The sequence below is a fragment of the Panulirus ornatus genome, chromosome 19 (assembly GCF_036320965.1).
Source record: "Panulirus ornatus isolate Po-2019 chromosome 19, ASM3632096v1, whole genome shotgun sequence".
Taxonomy (NCBI): domain Eukaryota; kingdom Metazoa; phylum Arthropoda; class Malacostraca; order Decapoda; family Palinuridae; genus Panulirus; species Panulirus ornatus.
In genome coordinates this window covers 50,027,294-50,054,479 of record NC_092242.1, presented here as the reverse complement: position 1 = coordinate 50,054,479, position 27,186 = coordinate 50,027,294, and the positions used below count along the sequence as shown (strand labels likewise).

The window sequence follows — 27,186 nt, the reverse complement described above, 5'->3', positions numbered from 1 at the left end:
AGTATAGCTTATCAGATAGTGAGTATTATACAAGTTTACACCGTTCTTGTAAATTGGTCTAATCCACTTCTGCTAACTAAACACCGAGCATTATGCTTGACAACTGATTCTGCTCATAGAATATTCACTTCAGAATTACTAAACCTGATAGACATAGGAAAGTGAAACTTGTTCAGTATTATCGATGTGCCATACAAGCAAGCTTCATCATAAGCCCAATAGCTGACTGACTTAGAAGAGTCAGGTTTACTACACGATAAGATTCATTTTGGAAGGTAATAGTGTAATCTGCAATCATGGTTCACGACGGTTTTAGATTGATTTTAGGGGGAAGTAGAGGTATGGGCAGACAGACGAAAGCGGCTGTTGCAACCTATTCCTTGTCCACTTGGTGTTGCATTGCTGGACTATAGAAGAAAATTCGATCATCAGTCACTGGAGATTCTTGGTAACTCTCTCAACATGTCGTTGCGACCTAGGAGTTGAGAACCGCTGGTTTAGAGGATATGACCAGCCATGAGGGTGAGATGAGCTAATATTCGGGTTAGATGATATTTGATTTTCACGGTTTCGCAAAGTGGCAGGCGGGTGTGGCCTAGGAGTTGGGGACGACTGGTAACTGTGCTCTTTTGACTGTGCCATACCACAAACTTGATGCCTTAGTTATTTCTTTACTTTCTTCCTTTCATGGTTAGTATTTGCGATGTCACAATATGATTTATAGAATTAGCTCCATTTCATTTTGCGTGCTGACAGTCGCTGTGACCCAAGCAGACGATTGCTACAGTTCTTATGATTACCAACGATGTATATGTTCTCAGATGTGGTCATTATGGAGGTTGTGGTGAGTTTGTACCATATGTAACGACTGAGATAAGTTGTTGCTAGTGAGTGACAACCCATTATAATGGGGAAGGTTGTGGCTAGTAGGTGACACGACCCATGGTAGTGGGGAAGGTTGTTGCTGGTGGGTGACACGATTTATGGTAGTGGGGAAGTTTGGCTCTAGATGTTGTATGCCGTTGTGTTTCATCAGTTTCGTTATACTTCTGATTGTATTATTTGCTACAGAGTGTCCGAAATCTGTGTGTATGGACTTAAAGTCTCTGATGATGTAGTGTAGTTCTGGTAACCTTAGAAACGTGCAGTTGAGGGAGAGTGACGAACCAGGTGATGGCTAGGCTGACAGGTCCACCAAGTGAGGGCATTTATTTAAAAAGGGGGTGACTGTATTGTTGACTGGTTGGTAAGGTTATTTAATGTATGTATGAATCATGGTGAGGTGCCTGAGGATTGGCGGAATGCTTGCATAGTGCCATTGCACAAAGGCAAAGGGGACAAAGGTGAGTGCTCAAATTACAGAGGTATAAGTTTGTTGAGTATTCCTGGTAAATTATATGGGAGGGTATTGATTGAGAGGGTGAAGGCATGTACAGAGCATCAGATTGGGGAAGAGCAGTGTGGTTTCAGAAGTGGTAGAGGATGTGTGGATCAGGTGTTTTGCTTTAAAGAATGTATGTGAGAAATACTTAGAAAAGCAAATGGATTTGTATGTAGCATTTATGGATCTGGAGAAGGCATATGATAGAGTTGATAGAGATGCTCTGTGAAAGGTATTAAGAATATATGGTATGGGAGGCAAGTTGTTAGAAGCAGTGAAAAGTTTTTATCGAGGATCTAAGGCATGTGTACGTGTAGGAAGAGAGGAAAGTGATTGGTTCTCGGTGAATGTAGGTTTGCGGCAGGGGTGTGTGATGTCTCCATGGTTGTTTAAGTTGTTTATGGATGGGGTTGTTAGGGAGGCGAATGGAAGAGTTTTGGAAAGAGGGGCAAGTATGCAGTCTGTTGTGGATGAAAGAGCTTGGGAAGTGAGTCAGTTGTTGTTCGCTGATGATACAGCGCTGGTGGCTGATTCATGTGAGAAACTGCAGAAGCTGGTGACTGAGTTTGGTAAAGTATGTGAAAGAAGAAAGTTGAGAGTAAATGTGAAGAAGAGCAAGGTTATTAGGTACAGTAGGGTTGAGGGTCAAGTCAATTGGGAGGTAAGTTTGAATAGAGAAAAAGTGGAGGAAGTGAAGTGTTTTAGATATCTGGGAGTGGATTTGGCAGCGGATGGAACCATGGAGGCGGAAGTGAATCATAGGGTTGGGGAGGGGACGAAAATTCTGGGAGCCTTGAAAAATGTGTGGAAGTCGAGAACATTATCTCGGAAAGCAAAAATGGGTATGTTTGAAGGAATAGTGGTTCCAACAATGTTGTACGGTTGCGAGGCGTGGGCTATAGATAGAGTTGTGCGGAGGAGGGTGGATGTGCTGGAAATGAGATGTTTGAGGACAATATGTGGTGTGAGGTGGTTTGATCGAGTAAGTAATAATAGGGTAAGAGAGATGTGTGGTAATAAAAAGAATGTGGTTTAGAGAGCAGAGGAGGGTGTTTTGAAATGGTTTGGTCACATGGAGAGAATGAGTGAGGAAAGAGTGACCAAGAGGATATATGTGTCAGAGGTGGAGGGAACGAGGAGAAGTGGGAGACCAAATTGGAGGTGGAAAGATGGAGTGAAAAAGATATTGAGTGATCGGGGCCTGAACATGCAGGAGGGTGAAAGGCATGCAAGGAATAAATTGAATTAGAACGATGTGGTATAGCGGGGTCGACGTGCTGTCAATGGATTGAACCAGGGCATGTGAAGCGTCTGGGGTAAACCATGGAAAGTTCTGTGGGGCCTAGATGTGGAAAGGGAGCTGTGGTTTCGGTGCATTATTACATGACAGCTAGAGACTGAGTGTGAACGAATGTGGCCTTTGTTGTCTTTTCCTAGTGCTACCTCGAACACATGAGGGGGGAGGGGGTTGTTATTTCATGTGTGGCGAGGTGGCGATGGGAATGAATAAAGGCAGACAGTATGAATTATGTACATGTGTATATATGTATATGACTGTGTGCGTATATATATGTATACGTTGATATGTTTTTTTTTCTTTTTTTTTTTTTTCTTTATACTTTGTCGCTGTCTCCCGCGTTTGCGAGGTAGCGCAAGGAAACAGACGAAAGAAATGGCCCAACCCCCCCATACACATGTACATACACACGTCCACACACGCAAATATACATACCTACACAGCTTTCCATGGTTTACCCCAGACGCTTCACATGCCTTGATTCAATCCACTGACAGCACGTCAACCCCTGTATACCACATCGCTCCAATTCACTCTATTCCTTGCCCTCCTTTCACCCTCCTGCATGTTCAGGCCCCGATCACACAAAATCCTTTTCACTCCATCTTTCCACCTCCAATTTGGTCTCCCTCTTCTCCTCGTTCCCTCCACCTCCGACACATATATCCTCTTGGTCAATCTTTCCTCACTCATTCTCTCCATGTGCCCAAACCATTTCAAAACACCCTCTTCTGCTCTCTCAACCACGCTCTTTTTATTTCCACACATCTCTCTTACCCTTACGTTACTTACTCGATCAAACCACCTCACACCACACATTGTCCTCAAACATCTCATTTCCAGCACATCCATCCTCCTACGCACAACTCTATCCATAGCCCACGCCTCGCAACCATACAACATTGTTGGAACTACTATTCCTTCAAACATACCCATTTTTGCTTTCCGGGATAATGTTCTCGACTTCCACACATTTTTCAAGGCTCCCAAAATTTTCGCCCCCTCCCCCACCCTATGATCCACTTCCGCTTCCATGGTTCCATCCGCTGACAGATCCACTCCCAGATATCTAAAACACTTCACTTCCTCCAGCCTCTCACCATTCAAACTCACCTCCCAATTGACTTGACCCTCAACCCTACTGTACCTAATAACCTTGCTCTTATTGACATTTACTCTTAACTTTCTTCTTCCACACACTTTACCAAACTCCGTCACCAGCTTCTGCAGTTTCTCACGTTGATATGTATAGGTATGAATATTTGCGTGTGTGGACGTGTATGTATATGCATGTGTATGTGGGTAGGTTGGGCCATTCTTTCGTCTGTTTCCTTGCGCCACCTCGCTAACGCGTGAGACAGCAACAAAGCAAAATAATAATAATAATAATATATATATATATATATATATATATATATATATATATATATATATATATATATATATATATATATAGTGTAGATACCCCAAGGGATTGGTGGTGGAGGATGTACATCAACCATTGGTACAGTCTGAAACATCACTTAGTAACCACTAATACTGCCCATGTAGTGAAGAAACTAAGTCTACTACCAGTAGCCATACAAATGTCATAATATTGGTAACTCCCAGCATTCCCCAGACTCAGCTGTATATGTCTCAATATTTAAGGGTTAATCTTGTATTTGTGACACTGCCTTTCTACACCTTACTGTCTGTACAGATCACCCATAATGATTTTAATTTTCACTTCTTCCTAACTTCAGGTTGAATATGAAAGCATTCAATCTTTCATTCACTGTCAATGTCACTGAAACAATCAGCAGATTATCAGTATTAGTCATCCATCATCAGTACCATAACTGCAGAATACATTCCATAATTCTGTCATGTTTCTCCCCATATTCATGTCATGACCTATGAAAGAGAATTGCTGCTTTCCTTCATATTTATTTCCTGTACTGTCAATGATTAGATCCTCCAGAGAAATAGAGGTAGCTTTTCCTGCATGTGATATAAGGTGTCATATTCAAACATTACTTTGTTAACCATCCTCACACACTCACTTTATAAGAAATATAACAATGACATTAGTTGAAAAATAAGCTGAAGAATCATGCATCATTGTCTGGTTATCACGAAAGTGAATCATTTGACATATACCTTCACGAAGAAATAAGAATGAGAGTTGCCTTAGTGAGCGTACACAGTGAGTGAAAGTTGAAGTTAGGATGAGAAAATTAGTGAAAATCATAAGTCAGGGACTCCATAAAGATTTGGTTGTATTGTAATTCTATTTTGTTTTCTCTGTATTATCCAGTACCGCACAGATAGGCATCTCAGACATTTAGAAGATCAGCTGTACTGTATGTCATGTACAAATTTTCACACCTTGTTTGCAGGTTTGATATGAAAAGCGAAGGGTCCTCTCATAACTTGTATTGCTATTCTTTTGTCATTTTTTGCTGTACATGCCACAGTTTGAAGAATCAAATTTTGGGCTTTAAATTTTGTTGGCACATTCTCTACATTAGTCACCTAGCATATAGCATTTGTTTTCTCTCTTCGCTATCTCCTACAGAGAATTCATAAAGATATTTTGTTTCCATGTGTTTAACATGTGCAGCATTGTATTTTTTTTTTATTTTGACACAGAGATATTTTAACATGGTTTATCCTTTAGACATTTTTCTTTCATTGTTTTTAGTTGTATAATCTCTAACTTTCTCAAATCTATTGGTGTAGATCTTTTTTTTTTTAATGAACTGGAAAGGAGTTATTTGTCTTTTCTCAGAGATTCAGTGTGTATTGTATTTCCTCCATCATACTGCATCATTATTTTTCAAGTATATATTATACCCATTCGCACCAGGAGGTCAAGAGAAAGGTGCAAGAGGTGAAAAAGAGGGCAAATGAGAGTTGGGGTGAGAGAGTATCATTAAATTTTAGGGAGAATAAAAAGATGTTCTGGAAGGAGATAAATAAAGTGCGTAAGACAAGGGAGCAAATGGGAACTTCAGTGAAGGGCGCAAATGGGGAGGTGATAACAAGTAGCGGTGATGTGAGAAGGAGATGGAGTGAGTATTTTGAAGGTTTGTTGAATGTGTTTGATGATAGAGTGGCAGATATAGGCTGTTTTGGTCGAGGTGGTGTGCAAAGTGAGAGGGTTAAGGAAAATGATTTGGTAAACAGAAAAGAGGTAGTAAAAGCTTTGCGGAAGATGAAAGCCGGCAAGGCAGCAGGTTTGGATGGTATTGCAGTGGAATTCATTAAAAAAGGGGGTGACTGTATTATTGACTGGTTGGTAAGGTTATTTAATGTATGTATGACTTATGGTGAGGTGCCTGAGGATTGGCGGAATGCGTGCATAGTGCCATTGTACAAAGGCAAAGGGGATAAGAGTGAGTGCTCAAATTACAGAGGTATAAGTTTGTTGAGTATTCCTGGTAAATTATATGGGAGGGTATTGATTGAGAGGGTGAAGGCATGTACAGAGCATCAGATTGGGGAAGAGCAGTGTGGTTTCAGAAGTGGTACAGGGTGTGTGGATCAGGTGTTTGCTTTGAAGAATGTATGTGAGAAATACTTAGAAAAGCAAATGGATTTGTATGTAGCATTTATGGATCTGGAGAAGGCATATGATAGAGTTGATAGAGAAGCTCTGTGGAAGGTATTAAGAGTATATGGTGTGGGAGGCAAGTTGTTAGAAGCAGTGAAAAGTTTTTATCGAGGATGTAAGGTATGTGTACATGTAGGAAGAGAGGAAAGTGATTGGTTCTCAGTGAATGTAGGTTTGCGGCAGGGGTGTGTGATGTCTCCATGGTTGTTTAATTTGTTTATGGATGGGGTTGTTAGGGAGGTGAATGCAAGAGTTTTCGAAAGAGGGGCAAGTATGAAGTCTGATGGGGATGAGAGAGCTTGGGAAGTGAGTCAGTTGTTGTTCGCTGATGATACAGCGCTGGTGGCTGATTCATGTGAGAAACTGCAGAAGCTGGTGACTGAGTTTGGTAAAGTGTGTGAAAGAAGAAAATTAAGAGTAAATGTGAATAAGAGCAAGGTTATTAGGTACAGTAGGGTTGAGGGTCAAGTCATATATATATATATATATATATATATATATATATATATATATATATATATATATATATATATATATATATTTTCTTCTTTTTTTTTTTTTTTGCTTTGTTGCTGTCTCCCGCGTTGCGAGGTAGCGCAAGGAAACAGAAGAAAGAAATGGCCCAACCCACCCACATACACATGTATATACATACGTCCACACACGCAAATATACATATCTACACAGCTTTCCATGCTTTACCCCAGACGCTTCACATGCCCTGATTCAATCCAATGACAGCGCGTCAACCCCGGTATACCACATCGATCCAATTCACTCTATTCCTTGCCCTCCTTTCACCCTCCTGCATGTTCAGGCCCCGATCACACAAAATCTTTTTCACTCCATCTTTCCACCTCCAATTTGGTCTCCCACTTCTCCTCGTTCCCTCCACCTCCGACACATATATCCTCTTGGTCAATCTTTCCTCACTCATTCTCTCCATGTGCCCAAACCATTTCAAAACACCCTCTTCTGCTCTCTCAACCACGCTCTTTTTATTTCCACACATCTCTCTTACCCTTACGTTACTTACTCGATCAAACCACCTCACACCACACATTGTCCTCAAACATCTCATTTCCATCACATCCATCCTCCTGCGCACAAGTCTATCCATAGCCCACGCCTCGCAACCACACAACATTGTTGGAACCACTATTCCTTCAAACATACCTATTTTTGCTTTCCGAGATAATGTTCTCGACTTCCACACATTCTTCAAGGCTCCCAGGATTTTCGCCCCCTCCCCCACCCTATGATCCACTTCCGCTTCCATGGTTCCATCCGCTGCCAGATCCACTCCCAGATATCTAAAACACTTTACTTCCTCCAGTTTTTCTCAATTCAAACTTACCTCCCAATTGACTTGACCCTCAACCCTCCTGTACCTAATTACCTTATATATACTTATATATAACGTATATATATATATATATATATATATATATATATATATATATATATATATATATATATATATGTATATATATATATATATGTATATATATGAAAAAACTTAAACAACGTAACCATTTTATCGACCAACCCCTATGGGAGGATGAATAGCTGGGTTGACTGCGGACCGACTGCCGCAGCCAAGATTCGAACCTATGCAGGCTTCACCCCGGACGGCCCGTGAATGCCTGATGGCCAGCGACGCTAACCCCTACAACCCTTTTGTGCTGCAGACTTTTTCCAAGAGAGATGTTGACCCGTGCATGGAGGTGACGGCTGACGTTGTTGAACCCAGGATTCTCAGGTCACGATGACCTGGCAGAATGTGCCCTTTAGTGAGGATGACATCCAGTTTTTCCCGCACATCTGGATGTGAATATATCAAGACTCTGGTCTAATTACAAAGGAGAATCTCGTCGAAAATGTCGTGGTTGGACAACGATAAGTTCCATTTGAAGTAGATTTCAGCAACGCTATTAGCATTGGTCAGCACCGTAATAGAAGCGTAGAAAAAAAAGGCAGATTTTACCTGCGCATATCACGATAAGTACTGCCTGCTGTCCTCTTAACAGGATGAGGAGGGATGACATCGTTAGTGACAACGGTATGGACGTAGGTTGGCTGAGGCGCAGCGAGGCATCGAGACCAACAGAGGAGACTAGTTCACCACTGAGTATTAGACAATCATATTCAAGAAATGAGACAAATTAATGGAGTACTTGAGATAAACAGCCGCCTGTTGATCAAGGATACAGCACATAAGGAACTCAAAATGAGCAATGACGAACGTAACTGAATATACGACGTTGATTTGAGTGTGTAAAAGAAAATGTAGAAGATCAAACTGAACGTCAATATGAAGCGTATAATTGCTGGAAATAACAAGCAAAACCGTTAAGAATTTCATGGATACATCAGAAGATTAGGAACAGTTAATTATTGGATCAGTTGATCCATTGATAACGGAAAATGGTGAGACTCGGTTCGTGATGCTAAAGCTATGGCATAGAACTTGAATAATCTCATTTCATCCGCATCTGCCAGGGAAGGCTTAACTCACTTTATGGCGGATGATAATATTCTGGAACGTATTACATCGGCATGAAAGTAGATGAAACAATAGGTCCTGATAAGTTGTATCTGAGAATGATAAAAGAAGATAGAAATGAAATAGACGAACCCTGGTTTAGAAGTGTACCATTGTGTCACCAGTATTTATTGAAGAGAATGAGTTCCAGCTCGAAAATTATCTCCTAATCATTTCGACGTCCATAGCCGGCAAGCTTATGGAAACCGTCATTCCAGAGATCACCAGTTAAGGGCTTCGAGGCAATCGTTCACGAATGACAAGTCTGTTTGATATTGTGTCTTGCAGACAACACGTCAGATGAAAGTAAAGCGGTTGATGTCATTCATGTAACTATCGGAAAGTGTTCGATAAATGGCATAAGTCACTGACATTTTCTTGAAAGCGGACGTTGTAAGTATTGCGGCTTCATCTGGAAGTTAAAACGTGGATCTTCCATGAGGACATTGATGTGGGCAAGACAGCACCAGTGACATAGTGAGCATGGTATATTAGATCCCCTACATCGGATAACAACGAGACTGTCTCCATGAAACAGCTAGACTCTCCTGTGCAGTTCATACCGTTACCATCACCTGTGGGAAGTGCCAGGCTCCCACCTGCTGTTCATACCGTTACCATCACCTGGGAAGAGTGCCAGGCTCCCACCTGCTGCTCATACCATTACCATCACCAGGGAAGAGTGCCAGGCTCCCACCTGCTGCTCATACCATTACCATCACCTGTGGGAAGTGCCAGGCTCCCACCTGCTGTTCACACTGCTACCATCACCTGGGGGATGCCGCTGCCACACACCATTCCACACCATTACCATCACCTGGAGATCTGCTGCTCCCGTGTGGCCTCGCTAGTCCCACTCTCGGGATATTGATTAATCCAGTCCTGGTGCCTCCGTATGTGTGTGTGTGTGTGTGTGTGTGTGTGTGTGTGTGTGTGTAGTGTTGCAGTCAGGTCTGCCCTGTGGTTTCGTGCCAGTGGGCACTGTGGTGCTATGTGTGTGTGAGGAGAGAAAGGTGAGGCAAGATACTGGTTGGGGTTTTCGCCTCACAGGTATCGTGGTGTATGAACTTCTGCCTCGGATGTAATACTGACTTGTGGTGTTGTGTAGGTTTGTTATTGAACAAGAGACCTATTTATAGTCACCTATCCCCTTCAGAGATTTCATTATATCTAAATAATTATATATGTGTGGCGGGGTGGCGGCGAGAATGTATGAAGGCAGCATGTATGAATATGTACGTGTATATATATGTATATGTCTATATATGTATATGTATGTATACGTTGAAATGTATAGGTATGTAAATGTGCGTGTGTGGTCGTTTATGTATATACTTGTGTATGTGGGTGGGTTGGACCATATTTTCGTCTCTTTCCTTGTATGTATGTGTATATATGGTTGCAAGACATGGGCTATAGATAGAGTTGTCCGGAGGAGGGTAGATATGCTGGAAATGAGATGTTTGAGGACAATATGTGGTGTGAGGTGGTTTGATCGAGTAGGTAATAATAGGGTAAGAGAGATGTGTGGTAACGAAAAGAGTGTGGTTGAGAGAGCAGATGAGGGTGCTTTGAAATGGTTTGGTCACATGGAGAGAATGAGTGAGGAAAGATTGACAAAGAGGATATATGTGTCAGAGGTGGAGGGAACGAGGAGAAGTGGGAGACCAAATTGGAGGTGGAAAGATGGAGTGAAAAAGATTTTGAGTGATCGGGGCCTGAACGTGCAGGAGGGTGAAAGGCGTGCAAGGAATAGAGTGAATTGGAACGATGTGGTATACCGGGGTCGACGTGCTGTCAGTGGATTGAACCAGGGCATGTGAAGCGTCTGGGGTAAACCATGGAAAGTTCTGTGGGGCCTGGATGTAGAAAGGGAGCTGTGGTTTCGGTGCATTAATACATGACAGCTAAAGGCTGAGTGTGAACGAATGTGGCCTTTATTGTCATTTCCTAGCGCTACCTCGCACACATGAGGGGAGGATTTTTTTATTTCATGTGTGGCGGGGTGGCGATGGGAATGAATAAAGGCAGACAGTATGAATTGTGTACATGTGTATATATGTATATGTCTGTGTGTGTATATATATGTATACGTTGAGATGTATAGGTATGTATATTTGCGTGTGTGAACGTGTATGTATATACATGTGTATGTGGGTGGGTTGGGCCAATCTTTCGTCTGTTTCCTTGCGCTACCTCACTAACGCGGGAAACAGCGACGAAGCAAAAATAAAGATAAATAAATAAATAATAAGTATATATATTTTTTTTTTTTTTTTTTTTCATACTTTGTCGCTGTGTCCCGCGTTTGCGAGGTAGCGCAAGGAAACAGACGAAAGAAATGGCCCAACCCTCCCCATACACATGTACATACACACGTCCACACACGCAAATATACATACCTACACAGCTTTCCATGGTTTACCCCGGACGCTTCACATGCCTTGATTTAATCCACTGACAGCACGTCAACCCCTGTATACCACATCGCTCCAATTCACTCTATTCCTTGCCCTCCTTTCACCCTCCTGCACGTTCAGGCCCCGATCACACAAAATCCTTTTCACTCCATCTTTCCACCTCCAATTTGGTCTCCCTCTTCTCCTCGTTCCCTCCACCTCCGACACATATATCCTCTTGGTCAATCTTTCCTCACTCATTCTCTCCATGTGCCCAAACCATTTCAAAACACCCTCTTCTGCTCTCTCAACCACGCTCTTTTTATTTCCACACATCTCTCTTACCCTTACGTTACTTACTCGATCAAACCACCTCACACCACACATTGTCCTCAAACATCTCATTTCCAGCACATCCATCCTCCTGCGCACAACTCTATCCATAGCCCACGCCTCGCAACCATACAACATTGTTGGAACCACTATTCCTTCAAACATACCCATTTTTGCTTTCCGGGATAATGTTCTCGACTTCCACACATTTTTCAAGGCTCCCAAAATTTTCGCCCCCTCCCCCACCCTATGATCCACTTCCGCTTCCATGGTTCCATCCGCTGACAGATCCACTCCCAGATATCTAAAACACTTCACTTCCTCCAGTTTTTCTCCATTCAAACTCACCTCCCAATTGACTTGACCCTCAACCCTACTGTACCTAATAACCTTGCTCTTATTCACATTTACTCTTAACTTTCTTCTTCCACACACTTTACCAAACTCCGTCACCAGCTTCTGCAGTTTCTCACATGAATCCGCCACCAGCGCTGTATCATCAGCGAACAACAACTGACTCACTTCCCAAGCTCTCTCATCCCCAACAGACCTCATACTTGCCCCTCTTTCCAAGACTCTTGCATTTACCTCCCTAACAACCCCATCCATAAACAAATTAAACAACCATGGAGACATCACACACCCCTGCCGCAAACCTACATTCACTGAGAACCAATCACTTTCCTCTCTTCCTACACGTACACATGCCTTACATCCTCGATAAAAACTTTTCACTGCTTCTAACAACTTGCCTCCCACACCATATATTCTTAATACCTTCCACAGAGCATCTCTATCAACTCTATCATATGCCTTCTCCAGATCCATAAATGCTACATACAAATCCATTTGCTTTTCTAAGTATTTCTCACATACATTCTTCAAAGCAAACACCTGATCCACACATCCTCTCCCACTTCTGAAACCACACTGCTCTTCCCCAATCTGATGCTCTGTACATGCCTTCACCCTCTCAATCAATACCCTCCCATATAATTTACCAGGAATACTCAACAAACTTATACCTCTGTAATTTGAGCACTCACTCTTATCCCCTTTGCCTTTGTACAATGGCACTATGCACGCATTCCGCCAATCCTCAGGCACCTCACCATGAGTCATACATACATTAAATAACCTTACCAACCAGTCAACAATACAGTCACCCCCTTTTTTAATAAATTCCACTGCAATACCATCCAAACCTGCTGCCTTGCCGGCTTTCATCTTCCGCAAAGCTTTTACTACCTCTTCTCTGTTCACCAAATCATTTTCCCTAACCCTCTCACTTTGCACACCTCCTCGACCCAAACACCCTATATCTGCCACTCTGTCATCAGACACATTCAACAAACCTTCAAAATACTCATTCCATCTCCTTCTCACATCACCACTACTTGTTATCACCTCCCCATTTACGCCCTTCACTGAAGTTCCCATTTGCTCCCTTGTCTTACGCACCCTATTTACCTCCTTCCAGAACATCTTTTTATTCTCCCTAAAATCTACTGATAGTCTCTCACCCCAACTCTCATTTGCCCTTTTTTTCACCTCTTGCACCTTTCTCTTGACCTCCTGTCTCTTTCTTTTATACTTCTCCCACTCAATTGCATTTTTTCCCTGCAAAAATCGTCCAAATGCCTCTCTCTTCTCTTTCACTAATACTCTTACTTCTTCATCCCACCACTCACTACCCTTTCTAAACAGCCCACCTCCCACTCTTCTCATGCCACAAGCATCTTTTGCGCAATCCATCACTGATTCCCTAAATACATCCCATTCCTCCCCCACTCCCCTTACTTCCATTGTTCTCACCTTTTTCCATTCTGTACACAGTCTCTCCTGATACTTCTTCACACAGGTCTCCTTCCCAAGCTCACTTACTCTCACCACCTTCTTCACCCCAACATTCACTCTTCTTTTCTGAAAACCCATACTATCTTCACCTTAGCCTCCACAAGATAATGATCAGACATCCCTCCAGTTGCACCTCTCAGCACATTGACATCCAAAAGTCTCTCTTTCGCACGCCTGTCAATTAACACGTAATCCAATAACGCTCTCTGGCCATCTCTCCTACTTACATAAGTATACTTATGTATATCTCGCTTTTTAAACCAGGTATTCCCAATCATCAGTCCTTTTTCAGCACATAAATCTACAAGCTCTTCACCATTTCCATTTACAACACTGAACACCCCATGCATACCAATTATTCCCTCAACTGCCACATTACTCACCTTTGCATTCAAATCACCCATCACTATAACCCGGTCTCGTGCATCAAAACCGCTAACACACTCATTTAGCTGCTCCCAAAACACTTGCCTCTCATGATCTTTCTTCTCATGCCCAGGTGCATATATATATATATATATATATATATATATATATATATATATATATAAATATATCATACTTGACCGCCGTTTCCCGCGTAAGCTAAACAGCGCCAGAAAACAGACGAAAAAAGGCACATCCGCCCACATACACATACGCATATACGCACACGCACGTATATATACATATATATACGTACATTGATATACATCTATATACACATATAAATACATACACATATATACATACGTACACATTCATACTTGTTCGCCGTCATCCATTCCGACGCCATTCCACATGAAACAGGACAAAATGCATGAAAAAAGAGCTAACATAAACATTCCCTTCCGCATCCCAACACCTGATCACCGTCCCCTACGCCAGTGATGTAACGCTAGGGAGCATGCAAAGAAAGGCTTCATCGGATCACATCCATACACGAGATGTCATGTGTAATGCACCGATAACCACAGCTCCCTTTCTGTGGTTTACAATGGACATTTCACTTGCTCTTTCAGTCCACTGACAGCACGTTGCCCCAGTATACCACATCGTTCCAATTCACTCTATTCCTTGCGCGCCTTTCACCTTCCTGTATGTTCAGGCCCCGATCGCTCAAAATCTTTTTCACTCCATCCTTCCACCTCCAATTTGGTCTCCCGCTTCTTCTTGTTCCCTCCACCTCTGACGCATATATCTTCTTTGTCAATGTTTCCGCACTCATTCTCCACATGTCCAAACCACTTCAACACACCCTCTTGTGCCCTCTCAACCATACTCTTATTCTTTCCACACATCTCACTTATTCTTTCATTAGTTACTCGATCAAACCACCTCACACCGCATACTGTCACTCAAATATTTCTTTTCCAACACATCCACCCTCCTCCGTACAACCCTATCTATAGCAACCATATAACATTGTTGGAACTACTATTCCTTCAAACATACCCATTTTTGCTCTCCGAGATAACGTTCTCTCCTTCCAAACATTATTCATTGCTCTCAAAACCTTCGCCCCCCTCCCCCACCCTGTGACTCACTTCCGCTTCCATTTTTCCATCCGCTGCTAAGTCCACTCCCAGATATCTAAAGCACTTTACTTCCTCCAATTTTTCTCCATTCAAACTTACATCCCAATTTACTTGTCCCTCAACCTTACTGAATCTAATAACCTTGCTCTTATCCACATTTACTCTCAACTTTCTCCCCTCACACTCTTTTCCAAACTCAGTCGCCAACTTCTACAGTTTCTCACGAATCAGCCACCAGAGCTGTATCATCAGCAAACAACTGACTTTCTTCCCAAGCCCTCTCATCCACAACAGACAGCATACTTGCCCCTCTCTCCAAAACTCTTGCATTTACCTTACTAACCACCCCATCCATAAACAAATTAAACAACCATGGGGACATCACACATCCCTGCCGCAAACCGACATTCTCAGGGAACTAATCACTCTCCTCTCTTCCTACTCGTACACATCCTTAATAAAAAAAACTTTTCACTGCTTCCAGCAACTTACCGCCCAAACCATATAAGACCTTCCACAACGAATCTCTATCAACGCTATCGTATGCTTTTCCAGATCCATGAATGCTACATACAAATCCATCTATTTTTCTATTTCTCACATTCATTCTTCAAAACAAACACCTGATCCACACATCCTCTTCCATTTCTGAAACCACACTGCTCTTCTCCAGTCTGACGTGTTCAATCAACACCCTCCCATATGGATGATTTCCCAGGAATGCTCGACAAACTTATACCTCTGTAGTTTGAACATTCACCTTTATTCCCTTTGCCTTTGTACAATAGCACTATGCCTGCATTCTCCCAATCCTGATGCACTTTACCATGTCCTTACCAACCAATCTACATCATAGTCTTCCCCCTTTTTTGGTACATTCCACTGCAATACCATGGAAACCCACCGCCTTGCCGGATTTCATGTCCCTCAGAGCTTTCACTACCTCCTCTCTCTTTACCAAACCAGGATGAGATAAAGAAGATGAAGCAGATGTAAAAGAATATGAGAATACTTAACGGTGGAACACTGGAATTTAGGGAATATATTGGAAAGACAGTGCTCTTCAGCCGTATGATGAGATTTATGTTACTGAGAACATTTCTTAGAAGAGACAGACACTTATTGATGGAAATGTTTAATGTATGTATAAGATGTAAACTCGAATACTACTGTTCTGGTATGGTCACCAGTGAAGCAGATTGACTTAAAATAGAGAGAATACATAAACATTTCACAAGAAAGATAGATGAAATACAGAACAGTGATTAAGATGAACAACTTAAAGAGCTGAAGCCAACGGTCTGGAACGTCGGAGGGAGAGATACATGACAGCATGTGCCTGTCAACAGCTAGAGGGGACAAAGACCAATATTCTGAACCTACTGGTAGCCAGACAAGGACGATATTAAATCAGTAAGTCATGAGTACGTCCTGAAAACATACCAGTAATGCATAGGACGAAGATACATGATTGCCCAGTAAGGAGCCTAAAACTACTATCTCATGCGATGCCTGGTGCTTTAAGACATTAACATGGAGTGGCCATAGAAACACTCAAACCAAGATTATACTTACGGTCAAAGACAATACCGGGTGGACATAGACAGATAACTATGCCAGTGGAGCACAACAGCTGCTGGAGACGATAGCTATACATAGCCGGCAGGACAAGTGATGGGACGAGGGGAATCCGTCCACAGAAAAGTCCATCTTCAACAAACTAGTGGTGTACGCAACACGGTAGCTCTGCTACATTGGCAAAATCTCGTCGTAGGTACTTTTTTTCTCTTTACTACGGTGGTTAGAGAAGAGAAAGAAGGGGTGGGACAGGGGACGGGATAGTTTGAAATGGAAGAGAAGACTGAAGTGTACAAGGGTTCGCTGTAAGTTTTTTGATGCATGTGGATGATTTTCTGGAAGCGCGTTCGCACACTAGAAAGCAGTGACCACGAATTATATAAGACAGTGACGAATAGCACTCACACGATACAAGAGTTTTGCCGTCACAGTTAGAGAAGTGCTAACACAGAGAAGTTGAAGATTAATAGATGTCCAGGTCCTGATCATTTCTATCCACGAACAATGTCAGACAAGAAGTTGCCAAGCCGTTAACCTATATTTCCTATAAATCTCTCCAGGAAGGAATAGTCCCGCAGGAATGGAGACTAGATTATTTGGCAATTACCGTCCAATTAGCCTCGCATCAATTATATATAAGCTTCAGTTGTTGATGATTAGAGATGAAATCGTAGCCTATCAGGAACAATAGAGTCTGATCAATAATACACAGCATGGGTTTGGAAGACGCAGATCATGTCTTACAAACCTCCTTGAACTTTATCATACATTGTTCAGTGCCCACAAGACAAAAGCGATAGATATAATATTTCTGGACTTACAGATAGCATTCAACAAAGTCCCCTACGTTAAGTCGTAGCATAAAGTCCGGGACTTGATGATTACTCGTTGCATAGGAAATTGGATAGAAGCCTGGTGACGTGATAGGAAGCAGAGAGTCGTAATGAATAGTGAATCATCACCGTGGTCACCCATTACCAGTGGGGTCCCTCAGGGATTCGTACTTGGGCCTATACTTTTCGTCATTCATATCAACGATATTGACGTAAGGCTAAATGACTTAGTGTTCACAGATGACACAAAGATCGGCAATGCCATATTAACTGAAGAAAATCGGTTAAGGTTTCATGATCTAGATAAAATCGCTAAATGGTTAAGAAAAAGAAAAAAGCCAATTGTCAGTTGTCAATAAATGTCAGCTGTCCTAAGTATGAAATCTTGGAAAAAAAAAAAATCTATTAACTGATGGGCCACAAGATAAAGGACACCGTAGTGTGAGGGAGGGATCTGGTGGTCACTCTCTGCAACAACATCAGATTCTCTCAGTATCATGATGAAGCTGAGAAGAAAACAGATAAGAAGGATGTGATATTGCCACTATACCCACTGGGGTCCAGTTAGACCCCACCTCAAATATGCAGTGAAGTTCCTCCTTCCTCTTTGCAAGGATATCCTTAAATTGGAAGCAGTGCTGCATCGAGCAACTCAATTGATTCCTTCCTTGCGTAACACGCCATATGAGGCGCCTCCGGGGCAAATTGATAGAATGTCTTAGAATATTCAAAGGTTTCAACAAATCGATATTGAAAAAAAAAATTACATTGTAATCAGCACTCCTAACGAGAGGAAATGGACTAAAACTTAGAGGTCACAAGTTAATCTTGACTGCATGAAATATTTTTTTTACCAACGTTTCTGCTTCGTGGAATAAGCTCCCAGAACATGTCGTTCAAAGTAACACCCTTGATATGCTAAATTTTAGGCTTGATCATCACTTGTTGCTCTCCGATGTTAAATGATTCATTTAACCAGTTATCATAACGTAGTGGTATTTCATGCTACCTTCTCAACCACCGAACTCACCCTGGCCAGGCTGAGGTAACATACCAACATTAATTAACCCATGTCACCAGCTCTGAGGGAGTAAGTAAGGATGATTGTATCATTCCTCAACATCAGGAATAATATAGACATGGTATGTGGAGAGGCTGGAGCTCAAGTTTATCCTTACTATTGTAAGTGAAGGGACGCATGTCGGTGATGACATATTTACGTTCATTTTACCTTGTGACTTTCCTATCAAAATTTCCTTCAGACAAATTAATCCTACAAGGTATTTTCTTCTACTTCTTTTCCCTCCAGCGTGTTGCTGGAGGGTGGGGAGAGAACCTCTACTTTGTTTTTCTTTTCTTCTGCTGCATTTAAGAGGACTGCATTATTTATCTTAAAGTGTTAACGCCAGACCACCTCGCTTGAACCTTAGGTCTGTGTTGTTTGCGTATCTATATATTTCTAAGTAACTCTCTCTCTCTCTCTCTCTCTCTCTCTCTCTCTCTCTCTCTCTCTCTCTCTCTCTCTCCGTACCCTGATAATAAGCTTCAGCGCTCCACCTCCTGTATAATCACTGAAAATATTGACGCACATCCTGATCTTATTAACTACAGGTTTTCTCGACGATTTCATCTTCAGTGACCAGAAACTGTTGAGTGGCGCTTATCAGCTGGAGAGGCCGTCCCAGGAGCTACTCTCCGCGCACGTGATTGACTAAATGATGTGTGAGATTTGATCAGGAGATTATTAAATTTTTGGACCCAGGGAGATACGGGTCTTAACACTAGACCCAGTTATCTACGGATGTTATCTTTGGACCCAGAGAGCTTTGGATGTTATCTCTGGACCCACAAATATCTTTACTCGTCCACCGCGCCACAGCGTAACTCATGTGTACATAGCCACGCCTGGCAGTCGCATATACCCACAGCCACGCCTGACAGTCGCATTTACCCACAGCCACGCCTGGCAAAAGATAAACATGCCATTACGTGAACGTCACAGTTTGTGTGAACTGTATCACTTGTAGGAGAGCGTTCGACTCCGTTCGTCTGTGCGGGAAGAACGTCATCTTAGCACTGATCACGGCATCATGTAATGGTCTACGAGAAGCTGCTTGTGGTAGGGAGGTGAGGCGACTGAAGTGTCTGGAGATGTGGAGTTCTAGGATCTAGAATAAGGTAGTTCATTTAGGCGATCTAGAATCTAGATTGATAGGTATTGTTATGAACTACGGATCATCCTTGTTGGTACTTTCTAACTGGGCCTTTGGTTATTGATTGCTTATCCGAGTAGAAGTACGGCATGGGTGCGTATCTGATCAGCTGTAGTTCCGTAAACACGTGTGCACGTGTGTGTGGTGTCTTGCTGGGTTCTGATACTTCCCAGGAACTTGTTCTTCGAGGACTCTTGACCGGGGAGAAGGATCGTGACCAGTGCCTGTACACCTGCCTGGTAGTGAGGCAGTGAATCAGGTGTCACGTGTCAGGCTGTGCGGGACACTGGCCACCATAACAGGACTCATAATCCTCCAGGAAGTACCTCTGTGGACGCAGTCGTACCGTGGCGTCACTGGGGCCTGTGGTAACGCCGCAAGTTAAAAGTGACCATCGTGGAGCGTGTGTCATCAGAGTACAGGGTCGCTGAAGAAGATGAATCTCCAAAGGAAAACAATCTTTTCCCTGCTACCAATTGTAGCGCAGCCTTGAAGGTCACTAAGCCTCTGGAGAAGAGATTCTTGGGATTATATGGTTATAATGATGATGGTGGTAACAATGATAATCATATTGATAATCATAACGATGATGATAATGATAATTGATCACAATCATATCGTCGCTGATGACGTTAACCTAGGGAAAATATTGAGATGCATGAAACCGACTGAGGAAGATCGTCGGTGATGAACAGAAACCACCCCCTGGAAGATGAGTAGATGAGGAGCCAGTAGAACAGGACCGACAGTGTCAGTTGGAACTGAAGAAACTGGGGGTGGAGGTCTTGAAACGAGAGGGGATGCAACAGAGGATGGAGGAAGGACAATGTCACTTGGGGCTGGGGGAAGGGCGGTAGCACCTCAAGGCTCCGGAGGAACAGATATATCAGCTGAAGCTGGGAACATTGAGGTCAAGTTCTGGAACACGAGCAGCAGCGCCACGCAACAGTACGACAGTCATAGTTGGAACGATAAGTAACGGAACGACAAAAGTGGTTTGGGCCGAAGACACGGAAAATGAAAGTCAAGTAGAACAGACGCTTCTTCAAGTTGGTCAAGCTCAAGGCTTATTTACCTGCCCACCTACACACCTACCTACCCACCTATCTGCCTACCTACTTACCCTACCTACCTACTTACCTACTTACCCTACCTACCTCCCTACTTACCTTACCTACCTACCTGCTTACCCTACATACATACCTACTTATTTACTTACCTACCTACCTATCTGCTTACCAACTTACTTACCTCCCTACCTATTTGCCTACCTCTTTACCTACCTGCCTGTCTGCATACCAACTTACTTACCTCTCTACCTATTTGCCTACCTACTTACTTACCTACCTACCTGCGAACCTACCTGTTTGCCTACCTACTTACCTACCTGCCTACCTACCTACCTACCTACCTACCTACCTACCTACCTACTTGCCTATCTACCTACCTACCTACCTATCCACCTACCTACTTACTTAGCTACCTAGCTACCTATTTACCTACCCACCTACCTACTTACCTACCTACCTACCTACATACATACATACATACATACATACACACATACACACACACATACCACCGAGTACATACGTTGAGATTTTGCCATGTAACGGCGCTAACATGTAGCGCTCAACTTACCCCTTGCTTCATTGCCAGAGATGTTTTTCTCTGCACATTTGATAACTGTCAGTCCCATTTGGAATCTTTTTTTTAGACATTATTCAAGGATTTTTTGTATATGTTTCTCTGTTTAACACATGCAGTGTTTTTATGTTAGGTGAGCGGACATGAGCAAATAATTGTTCTTATCAATACAACCTTATTAACGAAGAAGTCAAGCGAGGAGTGCTCATCCTCCTCGAAGGCTCAGATTGGGGTGTCTGAATGTGTGCGGATGTAACCGAGAAAAAAGGAGAGATAAGTAGTATGTTTGAGAAAAGAAACGTGGATGTTCTGGCTCCGAGTGAAACGAAGCTCAAGGATAAAGAGGGAGGGAGAGTGGTTTGGGAATGTCTTGGGAGTAAAGTCAGGGAGAATGAGAGCTAAGGAAGGAATAGCAATACTCCTGAAGCAGGAGTAATGGGAATATGTGATAAAGTGTAAGAAAGTAAATTCTAGATTAATGTGGGTAAAACTGAAAGTGGATGGACAGAGATGGGTGATTGTTGGTGCTTATGCACCTGGTCATAAGAAAGAAGATCATGAGAGGCAAGTTTTTTAGGAGCAGCTGAGTGGGTGTGACAGCAGCTTTGATGCACGAGACCGGGTTATAGTGATGGGTGATTTAAATGCGAAGGTGAGTAATGTGGCAGTTGAGGGTATAATTGGTCTACATGTGATATTCAGTGTTGTGAGTGGAAATGGTGAAAAGCTTGTGGATTTGTGTTCTGAAAAAGGACTGGTGATTGGGAATACCTGGTTTAAAAAGAGAGATATATGTGAGTAGGAGATATGGTCAAAGGGTATTATTGGATTTCGTGGTATTAGGCGTGCAAAAGAGAGACTTTTGGATATTAATGTGCAGAGAGGGGCAACTAGAGGGATGTCTGACCACTATCTTGTGGAGGTGAAGGTGAAGATTTGTAGAGGTTTTCAGAGAAGAAGAGAGAATGTCGGGGAGAAGAGAGTTGTGAGAGTAAGTGAGCTTGGAAAGGAGACTTGTGGGAGGAAGTACCAGGAGAGATTGAGTGTGGAAAGGCAGAAGGTGAGAGCAAATGAAGTGCTTGGTGTGGGTGAGAAGTGGGATGTGTTTAGGGAAGCACTGATGGCTTATTGAAAAGATGCATATGGCACGAGAAAGGTGAGAGGTGGGCATATTAAAAAGGGTAGTGAGTGGTGGGATGAAGAAGTAAAGTTGTTAGTGAAAGAGAAAAGAGAAGGTTTGGACGATACCTGTAAGGAAGAAGTGCAAATGACTGGGAGATATATAAATGAAAGGGGCAAGGGGTCAAGATAAAGGTGCAAAGGCTGAAAAAGAGGGCAAATGAGAGTTGGGGTGAGAGAGTATCATTAAACTTTAGGGAGAATAAAAAGATGTTTTGAAAGGAGGTAAATAACGTGCGTAAGACAAAAGAACAAATGGGAACATCGGTGAAGAGGGCACGTGGGAAGGTAATAGCAGGTGGTGATGAAGTGAGAAGGAGATAGAGTGAGTATTTTGAAAGTTTGTTGAATGTGTTTGATGATAGAGTGGCAGATATTGTTTTGGTCGTAGTGGTGTGCAAAGAGCGAGAGTCAGGGAGAATTATTTGGTTAGGAGAGAAGAGATAGTGAAAGCTTTGCGAAAGATGAAATCTGGCAAGGCGGCGGGTTTGGATGTTATTGCAGTGGAATTTATCAAGAAAGGGGGTAACTGTGTTGTTGATTGGCTATTGAGGATATTCAATGTATGTATGGATCATGGTGAGGTGCCTGAGGATTGGCGCAATACATGCATAGTGCCATTGTGCAAAGGCTAAGAGGATAAAGATGAGTATTCAAATTACAGAGGCATAAGTCTGTTGAGAATTTCTGGGAAATTGTGTGGGAGGGTATAGATTGAGAGGATGAAAGCATATGCAGAACATCAGATTGGGGAGGAGCAGTGTGGTTTCAAAGCGGTAGAGGATGTGTGGATCAGGTGTTTGCGTTGAAGAATGTGTGCGAAAAATCCTTAGAAAAACAAATGGATTTGGATGTAGTATTTATGGATCTGGAGAACACATAAGATAGAGGTGATAGAGATGCTTTGTGGAAAGTCTTAAGAATATATGGTGTGGCCGGTGGGTTGCTAGAAGCAGAGAAAACTTTTTACCAAGGATGTAAGGCATGTGTACGAGTAGGAGGAGAGAAGAGTGATTGGTTCTCAGTGAAGGTCGGTCTGCGGCAAGGGTGTGTGATGTCTCCATGGTTGTTTAATTTGTTTATGGATGGAAGTGTTAGGGAGGTGAATGCAAGAAGAGAGGGGCGAGTATGCAGTCTGTTGGGGATGAGAGGGGCCAGATAGTAAGTCAGTTGATGTTCACCGAGTGAAAAACTGCAGACGTTGGTAACTGAGTTTGACAAATTGTGTGAAAGAAGAAAGTTGAGAGTAAATGTGAATAAGAGCAAGGTTATTAGGTTCAGCAGGGTTGAGGGACAAATTAGTTGGGATGCAAGTTTGAGTGGAGAAAAATTGGAGGAAGGGATATCTGGGAGTGGACTCAGCAGCGAATGGAACCATGAAAGTGGAACTGATCCACAGGGTAGGGGAGGGAATGAGGGTTCTTGGAGCGATGAAGAATATGTGGAAGGAGAGAACGTTATCTCGGAAAGCAAAAATGGGTGTGATTGAAGTAATAGTAGTTCCAACAATATTATATTGTTTCGAGGCATGGGCTACAGATAGGGTTGCGCAGAGGAGGGTGGATGTGTTGGGAATGAAATATTTGTACACAATATGTGGAGTGAGATGGTTTGATGAGAAAGTAACGAAAAGGCAAAAGAGAGATGTGTGGAAATAAAAAGTGTTGTTGAGAGAGCAGAAGAGGGTGTATTGAAATGGCTCTGACATATGGAGAGAATGAGTGAGGAAAGATTGACAAAGAAGGTATATGTGTTAGATGTGGAGGGAAGAAGGAGAAGCGGGAGACCAAATTGGAGAGATTTTGAGCGATCGGTGCCAGAACATCAAGAGGTGAGAAGCGTGCAAGGAATTGAGTGAATTGGAACGATATGGTATACTGGGGTCGATGTGCTGTTAATGGACTGAACCATGGCATATGAAACGTCTGGAGTAAACCATGGAAAGGTGTGTGGAACCCAGATGTGGACAGGGTGCTGTGGTTTCGGTGCATTACACATGACAGCTAGAGACTGAGTGTGAGGGACTGTGGCCTATTTTGTTTATTTTCCTGGCGCTACCTCGCTGAAGCAAGGGGTTAGCGATCCTGTTTCTTGTGGGGCATGGTAGTGCCAGGAATGGATGAAGGCAAGCAAGTATGAATATGTACACGTGTATATATGTATATGTTTGTGTATGTGTATGTATATGTGTATATGTTGATATGTATATGTATGTACATGTGCGTGTATGGGAGTGTATAGGGAGGTGAATGCAAGAGTTTTGGAAAGAGGGGCAAGTATGCAGTCTGTTGTGGATGAGAGTGCTTGGGAAGTGAGTCAGTTGTTGTTCGCTGATGATACAGCGCTGGTGGCTGATTCGGGTGAGAAACTGCAGAAGCTGGTGACTGTGTTTGGTAAAATGTGTGAAAGAAGAAGGCTGAGAGTAAATGTGAATAAGAGCAAGGTTGTTAGGTACTGTAGGGTCGAGGGACAAGTAAATTGGGAGGTAAGTTTGAATGGAGAAAAACTGGAGGAAGTGAAGTGTTTTAGATATCTGGGAGTGGATCTGGCAGCGGTTGGAACCATGGAAGTGGAAGTGAATCATAGGGTGGGGGAGGGGGCGAAAGTACTGGGAGCATTGAAGAATGTGTGGAAGTCGAGAACATTATCTCGGAAAGCAAAAATGGGTATGTTTGAAGGAATACTGGTTCCAACAATGTTATATGGTTGCGAGGCGTGGGCTATAGATAGAGTTGTGCGGAGGAGGGTGGATGTGCTGGAAATGAGATGTCTGGGGACAATATGTGGTGTGAGGTGGTTTGATTGAGTAAGTAATGAAAGGGTAAGAGGGATGTGTGGTAATAGAAAGAATGTAGTTGAGAGAGCAGAAGGTGTTTTGAAGAGGTTTGGTTACATGGAGTTCTAGAATGAGTGAGGAAAAATTGACAAAGAGGATATATGTGTCAGAGGTGGAGGGAACGAGGAGAAGTGGGAGACCAAATTGGAGGTGGAAAGATGGAGTGAAAAAGATTTTGAGTGATCGGGGCCTGAACATGCAGGAGGGTGAAAGGCGTGCAAGGAATAGAGTGAATTGGAACGATGTGGTATTCCGCGGTAGACGTGCTGTCAATGGATTGAACCCGGGCATGTGAAGCGTCTGGGGTAAACCATGGAAAGTTCTGTGGGGCCTGGATGTGGAAAGGGAGGTGTGGTTTCGGTACATTATACATGACAGCTAGAGACTGAGTGTGAACGAATGTGGCCTTTGTTGTCTTTTCCTAGTGCTCCCTCGCGCACATGCGGGGGCAGGGTGTTAATATTTTCATGTGTGGCGGGGTGGCGATGGAAATGAATAAGGGCAGACAGTATGAATTATGTATATATATGTATATTTGTATATGTTTGTGTGTGTATATATATGTATACGTTGAAATGTATAGGTGTGTATATGTGCGTGTGTGGACGTGTATTTATATACATGTGTATGTGGGTGGGTTGGGCCATTTTTTCTTCTGTTTCCTTGCGCTACCTCGCTAACGCGGGAGACAGCGACAAAGTATAATAGATAAATAAATATATATATATATATATATATATATATATATATATATATATATATATATATATATATATATATATATATGTGTGTGTGTGTGTGTGTGTGTGTGTGTGTGTGTGATGTATGACTGGATGGGTCGTTCTTCGACTGTTTCCTGGTGCTACCTCGCTGACGCGGAAAACGGTGATCAGACGATCAAGTACACTAGATAATATATATAGGGATAGGGGAGAAAGAATACTTCCCAGGTGACTAAAAGGGGAGGGAGCTGGGGACTGGAAATCCTCCCTTCCAATTTTTACTTTTCCAAAAGAAGGAACAGAGAAGGGGGCCAAGTGAAGATTTTACCCTCTAAGACTGTCTTCTGCTCTTAACGCCACCTTGCTAACGCGGGAAATGGCGAATATGTATGAAAAAAGTATATATATATATATATATATATATATATATATATATATATATATATATATATATATATATATATATATTATATATATATTTTTTTTTTTTTTTTTCATACTATTCGCTATTTCCCGCGATAGCGAGGTAGCGTTAAGAACAGAGGACTGGGCCTTTGAGGGAATATCCTCACCTGGACCTCTTCTCTGTTCCTTCTTTTGGAAAATTAAAAAAAAAAAAAAAAAAAAAGAGGGGAGGATTTCCAGCCCCCCCGCTCCCTTCCCTTTTAGTCGCCTTCTACGACACGCAGGGAATACGTGGGAAGTATTCTTTCTCCCCTATCCCCAGGGAATATATATATATATATATATATATATATATATATATATATATATATATATATATATATATATATATATATATATTATTTTTTTATTTATTTATTTTATTATACTTTGTCGCTGTCTCCCGCGTTTGCGAGTTAGCGCAAGGAAACAGACGAAAGAAATGGCCCAACCCCCCCCCCCCCCCCATACACATGTATATACATACGTCCACATACGCAAATATACATACCTACCCAGCTTTCCATGGTTTACCCCAGACGCTTCACATGCCTTGATTCAATCCACTGACAGCACGTTAACCCCGGTATACCACATCGCTCCAATTCACTCTATTCCTTGCCCTCCTTTCACCCTCTTGCATGTTCAGGCCCCGATCACACAAAATCTTTTTCACTCCATCTTTCCACCTCCAATTTGGTCTCCCTCTTCTCCTCGTTCCCTCCACCTCCGACACATATATCCTCTTGGTCAATCTTTCCTCACTCATTCTCTCCATGTGCCCAAACCACTTCAAAACACCCTCTT

The 27,186-nt window shown here is 42.5% G+C and overlaps 1 long non-coding RNA gene across 1 annotated transcript in view; it reads left to right on the top strand.

Annotated features, from left to right (window-relative positions):
- The window catches only part of LOC139755492 (uncharacterized), a 266,342-nt gene that overhangs the window by 47,469 nt on the left and 191,687 nt on the right, over window positions 1-27,186 (top strand). The window lies entirely within an intron of this gene.